The 8,123-nt window shown below is 47.0% G+C and overlaps 1 protein-coding gene and 2 non-coding genes across 3 annotated transcripts in view; 2 read left to right on the plus strand and 1 right to left on the minus strand.

Moving 5' to 3' along the window:
• The window catches only part of LOC105531523 (tripartite motif-containing protein 7), a 67,759-nt gene that overhangs the window by 11,292 nt on the left and 48,344 nt on the right, over positions 1-8,123 (minus strand). The window lies entirely within an intron of this gene.
• On the plus strand, positions 1,378-1,449 carry TRNAA-UGC. Its single transcript has one exon. It is a non-coding gene; the product is annotated as a tRNA-Ala (tRNA).
• TRNAK-CUU lies at positions 2,206-2,278 on the plus strand. Its single transcript has one exon. It is a non-coding gene; the product is annotated as a tRNA-Lys (tRNA).

Below are 8,123 nucleotides of genomic sequence, written 5' to 3' on the forward strand. Positions count from 1 at the left end.
CGGGCCGCGACAGGTGGGCGCACAAACCCTGCCGGGAGCCACTCCCGGTTTCCGACCGAGGCCGACCCAGCATCGCGGAGCAAGGGCCTGGCGCTCGGGCCACGGTGTCAGGTTCCCCTAGCGCAGGTTCGCCGCGGCCCTGAACTGAGCTAAATTTAGAGACTGGAACCTGGCCCTGTCCCGTCACCCTCAAGCATGGCCTTGTGTCCACTCCATTACCGTTTCTGCGACTGTCCTCTCCCTTCTTTACTCTTTACTTAATATTTGAACAGATAATACATTTATACTTTCCCATTTTATTCAGTATTATTTCACCCCCCCACATACAAACCTCAGCGCCCTCTTGTCCCCCAGCTGTCTCCACAGCCCCGCTGCAGAACTGCCTGTGTTACCCGCTTCCACACCCTCTCTCCTTCTTCACTCCGGAGGCCACTTGGATCAGGCTTTCGCCCGCACCCTCCTCAGAAACTGGCTTGCCAGTGTTACCGGGAACTCCAGCAATTCTCACCCAAAGGCGAAGACCTCGCCTCACCTCCCTCCTTGCCGACTTCCCTTCTCAGGGCTGTGCCCCGACGCTTCCTGCTGTTCCTGAACTCCGTGGCCTCTGCGCTGGCTGTTCCCCTTGCGTGGACCTCTTTTCTCCCACCACCTGCATGCTCCTTCCCACCTCATTCAGGTCTTGCTTCAAACGTCTCTGCCCACGAAGCCCGCCCCGAACGCGCGCGCTGTGTAAAGTCGTCTCTCAGCGCGCTCCCCTCTCTGGGCTGGCTCTGTGCCCGCTCTCTATCTCCTCTGGAATGTCAGCTTTAAGACGGACTGTACCAGGTTTGTTCACGGCTGAATCCTGTTTTTAGAGCAATTCTTGGCAAGCTCAGTCAAGTTTTCTCGGATTAAACGTGGTTCAGAATTCAAAAGATGAGCCGCAGTTCACTGTGAAAAGTAGGCCCATCGCCTGTGTCCCAGTTCTTTCTTCATCCCGAGCAATCCACTTTACAATTCTGGATTACATTAATCAAATATTCCGTATTTTATCGCCTCGACCCCCCGTTTTAAAAAACAAAACGTAGCATCCTGCACAATTTTCCCTTCTTTTCTTTTTCAGGTCACAGTTCAGTTTTGGCATCGTGCCTGATGATTTTCTCTCCTTTTTCCACCGCTGCTCCCGGGTGCTTAGCCGGGCCTAATCCTCTCTCTTAGAATCTCTTGGTCAAGACCCGCTGGTCTGGAGTCAGCGGAGGACCCTGGAACAACTCTCGGCCCTGCGATCCCGGGTTTCTGCAGCAGCTGGGACCCAGCGCTCACCGGTTGTCATCCGCTCCCGATGCCGTGAGCTAAGCGACGACTAGGGGCAATCTGGGAGAGCTTCACAGCGCGGACGGGGATGTAGCTCAGTGGTAGAGCGCTTGCTTTGCATGTATGAGGCCCCGGGTTCGATCCCCGGCATCTCCAGTGTTCTTTTGCACATCCAATTTTTATTCTCGATTTTCCTTTCAAATTTTGAAATCCAGCGTGTTCGCAGAGCGCCAGGAAAAACCCAGAAGGTAGAGTCTGCGGGGTGGAGAAAGACCGCGGCGGCCCCTGCCCTCCTCTGGGCCCCATTAATTGTCTTTAAAAATCCACACGGTACTTTACCGCGTGCGGTGGCTCATTCCTGTAATCCCGGCACTTTAGGAGGCCGAGGCGGGTGAATCACGAGGTCAGCAGTTTGAGACCAGCCTGACCAACAAGGCGAAACCCCGTCTCTACGTAGCCGGGCGTGGTGGCAGGCGCCTGTAATCCCAGCTACTTAGGAGCCTTTGGCAGGAGAATTGCTTGAATCCAGGAGGCGGAGGTTGCAGTGAGCCGAGATTGCGACACGGCACTGCAACCTGGGCGACAGAGCAGGACTCTGTAAAAAAAGAAAAAAAAAAAAAAAATCCACACGGTGAGAGCTCCAGTGGCGTCAGGATGCACGTTTTTCCATCTCCTTGCCGTGAGCTTCATCGCGGGTAGAAAATGGCTTGATCGCTGGTAGGGTAGAAGGGACAGGAAACGGACGTAAGTGGGAGGGACAGTCAGGCAGGAACGGCAGAGTTTGAATTTCCCGGGAGCCGAGGCTCTTCAGTAGTTTTGTCACACTCCAAATAAATCCAAGTTCAAACCCACAGTTGAATATGGTCCGAATGTAATCTAGAATGAAAAATTCTTTAGCCGACGTTACCGGACGCCCGGCTAGCTCAGTCGGTAGAGCATGAGACTCTTAATCTCAGGGTCGTGGGTTCGAGCCCCACGTTGGGCGCAGTTGGTCGTTTTACTCCTAAATCTGCGATTACTGGCCATACCTGTGAAACATTATAAGCCGACCAACCTTAGGAAAATAATCTACTCTGAAGCCTTTCACTTCTGTGTGTGAAATACTCTTGTAGGCGCTGCACGTTCATTACCCATTATCTAGCAGTACAGTTAGGGTTTCAAACTGTGGTAAAATATGCCCAACAAAATTTACCACTTTTTAACTGTACAGTTCTGTAGCATTAAATACGTTTAAATCGTTGTGCATCAATCTCCTTTTTCATGTTTCCCAGATGAAACTCTGAACCCATCCAACACTAACTCTCCATTCCCCTCTGCCCACAACCGCTGACAACCACCATTCTACTTTGTGTCTATGAATTTGACTCCTCTAGATACGTCATGTAAGATGAATCGTGCAATATTTCTTTTTTTAATTGTCTTATTTCATTTAATGTCTTCAAGATTCATCCTTACTGTAGCATGTGTCAAAATTTCCTTCCTTTCAAAGCTGATTAGCATTCCCCTGCACGTATATACCACATGATCCATTCATCTGCCAATGTACACTTGCTTCCTTCCTCCTTTTGGCTACTGTGGATAATGCAGCTATGAACATGGGTGTACGAATATCCGTTTGAGTTCAGGTTTAGAGTACACATCACAAAGTGAAATTACTGGGTCATATGGCATCTCTATGTTTTTAAGGAAGTGGCATACCATTTTCCACAGAGGCTACATGCACCACAAAATGAGCTTTAAAAAACATCTTTCGGCCGGGCGCGGTGACTCAGGCCTGTAATCCCAGCACTTTGGGAGGCAGAGGAGTGACGGATCACGAGGTCAGCAGATCGAGACCATCCTGGCTAACACGGCGAAACCTCGTCTCTACCAAAAATACAAAAAAACTAGCCGGGCGAGGTGGCGGCGCCTGTGGTCCCAGCTACTCGGGAGGCTGAGGCAGGAGAATGGCGGGAACCCGGGAGGCGGAGCTTGCAGTGAGCTGAGATCCGGCCACTGCACTCCAGCCTGGGCCACAGAGCAAAAAACAAACAAACAAAACAAAACAAAATACAACACAACACAACAAAAAAAAATCTTTCGACCGGTCACGGCTGTAATCTCAGCACTCTGGGAGACCGAGGCGGGTGGATCACCTGAAGTCAGGAGTTGGAGACTAGCCTGGCCAACATGGTGAAATCCCGTCTCTACTAAAAATACAAAAATTAGCTGGGCGTGGTGGCGCACACCTGTAATCCCAGCTACTCGGGAGGCGGAGGTTGCAGTGAGACGAGATCGCGACACTGCACTCCAGCCTGGGCGACAGAGCAAGACTCTGTCCCCAAAAATAATAATTAAAAAAAAAAAAATAATAATAAATACAAACGGGCGTTTTGGTGGACGCCTGTAATCTCAGCTACTCGGGATTCTGAGGCAGGAGAATAACTTAAACCCAGGAGGCAGAGGTTGCAGTGAGCCGAGATAGCGCCACTGCACTCCAGCCTGGCGGACAGGGCGGTATTTCATTAAAAAAAAAAAAAAAAAAAATTTTTTCGCGGCTGAGCGTGGTGGCTCATACCTGTAATCCCTGCACTTTTAGGAGGCCGAGGTGGGAAGGTTGCCTGAGGCCAAGAGTTCAGGACCAACCTGGCCAACTACCTAGCCAGACCCTCATCTTTAAAATAAAAATTAAAGAACATTAAATAATAAAGCAGAATTCAGTGAAAAGTGTTTAACTCCCCCTTAGGTGACAATTTCAATTTTATATTTTTGTACATATTCTTCCAGAAATTTTGATGCAAGTATAGTTTTTTGGGGGATGGGGGGAAGGCGGGGGACAGAGTCTCTTAATCTGCCACCCAGACTGGAGCATAGTGGGAGATCTTGACTCACTGCAACCTCCGCCTCCCAGGTTCAAGCAACTCTCCTGCTTCAGCCTCCCTAGTAGCTGGAATTACAGGCATGTGCCACCATGCCTGGCTAATTATGTATGTTTAGCAGAGACAGGGTTTCTCCATGTTGGTCAGGCTGTTCTCCAACTCCCGACCTCAGGTGATCTGCCCGCCTTGGCCTTCCAAAGTGCTGGGATTACAGGCATGAGTCACCGCGCCCGGTCTATTTCGAAGATCTTTCTATTTCAAAACATAGAAAATATCCTCAATCTTTTTTTACAGCTGCACAATATTCCACTGTAGATGAATCATCTTTTATTTAACAGATGACTTATGGATGGGCATTTACATTGTTTCCAATTTTTTTGTTCTTATGATCAATGCTACAGTTAAGCATGTAGCAACTGTCATTTTGCACTTTTGCACTTTTATCTGTGGAGGTAATTGCCAGAAGTGAGATTTGTTGCATCCAGGTTTATGTGCAAGTAATTTTGTAAAAATAGATAAATCACCCTGCTACAGAACCTAGTCTGATATGACCTCCCACTAGCCATGAATGAGATTGCCTGTTTCTCCACGGTCTTGGGGGAAATGGGCTGCCTGGACAACAAATTTAAACGTGTGACTCCCCCACTTAAAATTGCTGGAGTCTTTCACTGCCTGCCTACAGGATAACACCCATTGAAGAGCCTACAGGGCACCACCTGGCAGGGAGAAGACCCTCCCCCACCCCTTTACATCACACAGGAACATACTCAGATAAAAGATTTTGAAGAGTACAGTGTCACTTTCATTTATGGTTCTTAACCCAATTCTGTATGACAGCGTTGTGTTTTCTCTTTTCCGGCCTGTTTCTGAAGAGGCTACCGCGTTCTCTTCACTTGCAAAGCCAGGACACCATTAGAAAGGCCTGCTCAGTTACTTCTTACTCTGCACATCTTCTTCCTTGGACAGGAAGAATCCAACCAGACATAAGAAATAAAATGTATATTTCATTTTCCATTTGGTCTTGGTGTCCTGTGGGGCATGTATAAATTATTAGAGCACAGATGTGTTTGCTGAAGTGTCTACAAGAATCATTACATATAATTTATATGTAAATTATTAATCAACCTTTTCCGAATGTTTTCATTTAAAAACCTCATTTGAAACAGAAAATTATCTTCAGGTTTAATATATTCATGGCTATTACCTAATCTAACTAGTCTAAACATATTCCAATATCTTTCTTTTTTTATTTTTATTTTTTATTTTTTGAGATGGAGTCTCACTCTGTTGCCCAGGCTGGAGTGCAGTGGCGCGATCTCAGCTCCGTCTCCCGGGTTCACACCATTCTCCTGCCTCAGCCTCCCCAGTAGCTGTGACTACAGGCGCCCGCCACCATGCCCGGGTAATTTTTTGTATTTTTGGTAGAGACGGGGTTTCACCGTGTTAGCCAGGATGGTCTCGATTCCCTGACCTCGTGATCTGCCCGTCTCGGCCTCCCAAAGTGTTGGGATTACAGGCGTGAGCCACCACGCCTGGCCCCGGTATCTCTTTCTTTAGCAATCACTGATTTCTCTTTACTGAACTTGAGGAAGTCATTCTTCTAGGATCTCTGTGGTAGCATCAAGGGAGATGGCTCAGCTGCCATCAAACGCTCACCTCACTGTTTCATTGCATTTTATATCATATCACATTGGATTAAAGGTGCAAGTCCCTCAGGTAGAAGGCAGGCCTCAGTCACATGCTGGTGTTCTGGGGAATGTGAGTTTCAGGCAAGAAGGAAGCTGAAGTGTCAACTGGAGCAACCTAACTCTGGAGGACTGCCTGAAAAAGGAAGAGTGGCCAAAAAGATGACCCAGAATGGCCCGTTCTTCCATTCTGTGATGGGACCAACTGGAGTAGAGCCACAGGATATTCTGGGAAACGTCCCTGCTTATCACTGTCATTTGAGATGTTTAGTATCTAGGGGTGATGGGGGCACTTCTGAATATAGAAAAGAATACATGCTTGCTTTGTGATTAATATTCAATTTATTGGAGTTGTAAATGTTAAGGTCTAGTTTTTCTGAAGACTTTAAATTCAGCTTACAGATTTTTTTTTTTATAAAGTGATCAATTTTTGAAACAACAAGAACAATCCCTTTCATCAGTTCCCTCATTAACTAACTTTCATTACCTAAGGCTGTCAAACGGAGGCATTCTGAACGGCTAAGCAATTGGTAAATGTCACTTATACATTTCAAATCACAATTATGAATTTTATATTTATGAACCCTCATTGGCTGGGCAAGGAGGCAGGAGACTGAGGGATTAGGTCATAGTTGGCAGTGGAGAGCTGGTATCCGAACTTCATTTGCTCTTACAGACTCCCTGCTTTAACCAGTAACCCATAGCACCTTCAGAAATCCTGGGAGTATTATTTGAAATCTTCTGAATAAAGCTATGTACTCATTTATCTATCTTTCACAGTCCTGCACTGAGGCCTTACTGTGTGCCTCATTAGCCTCGGGGTCCGGTAAGATCGCAGATCCAATGTCCTCCACTCATTTTTCAATCTGTTTGCAAAAAAAAATAAAACAAAAAACAGCAACTGGTGTGGGTGGAGTCATGAGAATGCATATTCAAGGAAGTAGAGCTGTGGCTCCTTACCTCCCCACACCCAAGGTCTTCCCTCTTGATCTCACCAGTCTCACTCCTACTTCAGAGTCTTTGACCTTCCTCCGCTTCCTCTCTCCCAAAAGCCTCTTTTCCAAGATCTTTGGAAGGCTGCCTCTCTCTTTTCCTGGCTCAGCTCAGTGTCACCTGTTCTGCTGCCTCTTTCCTGGCCCCTCTCTGTAATACCATCTTCTGTTGACCTGCCACTCTACCACATTGCCCTCTTTAATATTGTGGCAGCCCTTATCACTCTCTGAGGTGGTTTCTGTATCTGCCTGTTGTTTGTTATTTAAATCACCTGTCAGAAAGTGAACTCCAGGAGGGCAGGGACCTGATCCATCCCTTTTTACTGCAATATAAATGACTGAATAAATGAGGTGTCATTTTAACAGTGCACACCACAGGTTGGTTTCGAGGATGCAAGGAATCAATGCAAATCTAGCACATAGGACAAAGCCTAGAATGGTGGTGTGCGCCTTTAACCTCGGGAGGGCTGAGGCAGGAGGATTGGATTGCTTAAGCCCAAGAATTCAAGGTCAGCCCTAACAACACAGGGAGACTCTAGACTCATAAAAGAAAATAAAAGATAAATAAATAAAAGGACAGTACCTAGTCCCTAGTAAGGGCTCAATTACTGAGATTTGTAACTGTTACTACGATTCCCTAAACCTCAAAGGGTTATAGCGTATCAGAACAGCCACAGTGAAAGGGAGACACTCAGTAATGTGACTGTAGAGGGGCAGTCCATGAGATCTATGAGGATCAGAAAGAAAAGAGCCAGTGGGTTGGAGATGGTTGGAGACAGGGATAAAACAGGAATGGTGGGAGAGTGAGAGTTGTTGAAGCTGGGAGATGCCTATTTGGAGTTTCATCACACCTTTCTCTCTAAATGTTGAGACAAGATCACGCTCTGCTACCCAGGCCGGGGTGCAGTGGTGCTATCTTGGCTCACTGCAGCCTCTACCTTCTGAGCTCAAGTCATCCTCCCACCTCAGCCTCCTGAATAGCTGGTGTGGCACATGCCTGGCTAATTTTTGTATTTTTTTTTTTTTTTTGTAGAAAATATTCTGTATTTTCTACTTTAAAATAGAAAAAAAGAGAGAAAATAATTTTGTGTTTTTTGTTTTGTCATGTTGCCCAGGCTGGTCTCAAACTCCTGGGCTCAAGCAATCCACTCACCTTGGCCTCCCAAAATGCTGGGATTATAGGTGAGAGCCACTATGACTAGCCTACAATTGGCTTTTGAGTGAGAGGTTAAATATCTAAGTAGAGGCCGGGCGCGGTTGCTCATGCCTGTAATCCCAGCACTTTGCGGGGCAGG

The sequence above is a fragment of the Mandrillus leucophaeus genome, unplaced genomic scaffold (assembly GCF_000951045.1).
Source record: "Mandrillus leucophaeus isolate KB7577 unplaced genomic scaffold, Mleu.le_1.0 Scaffold891, whole genome shotgun sequence".
NCBI lineage: Eukaryota > Metazoa > Chordata > Mammalia > Primates > Cercopithecidae > Mandrillus > Mandrillus leucophaeus.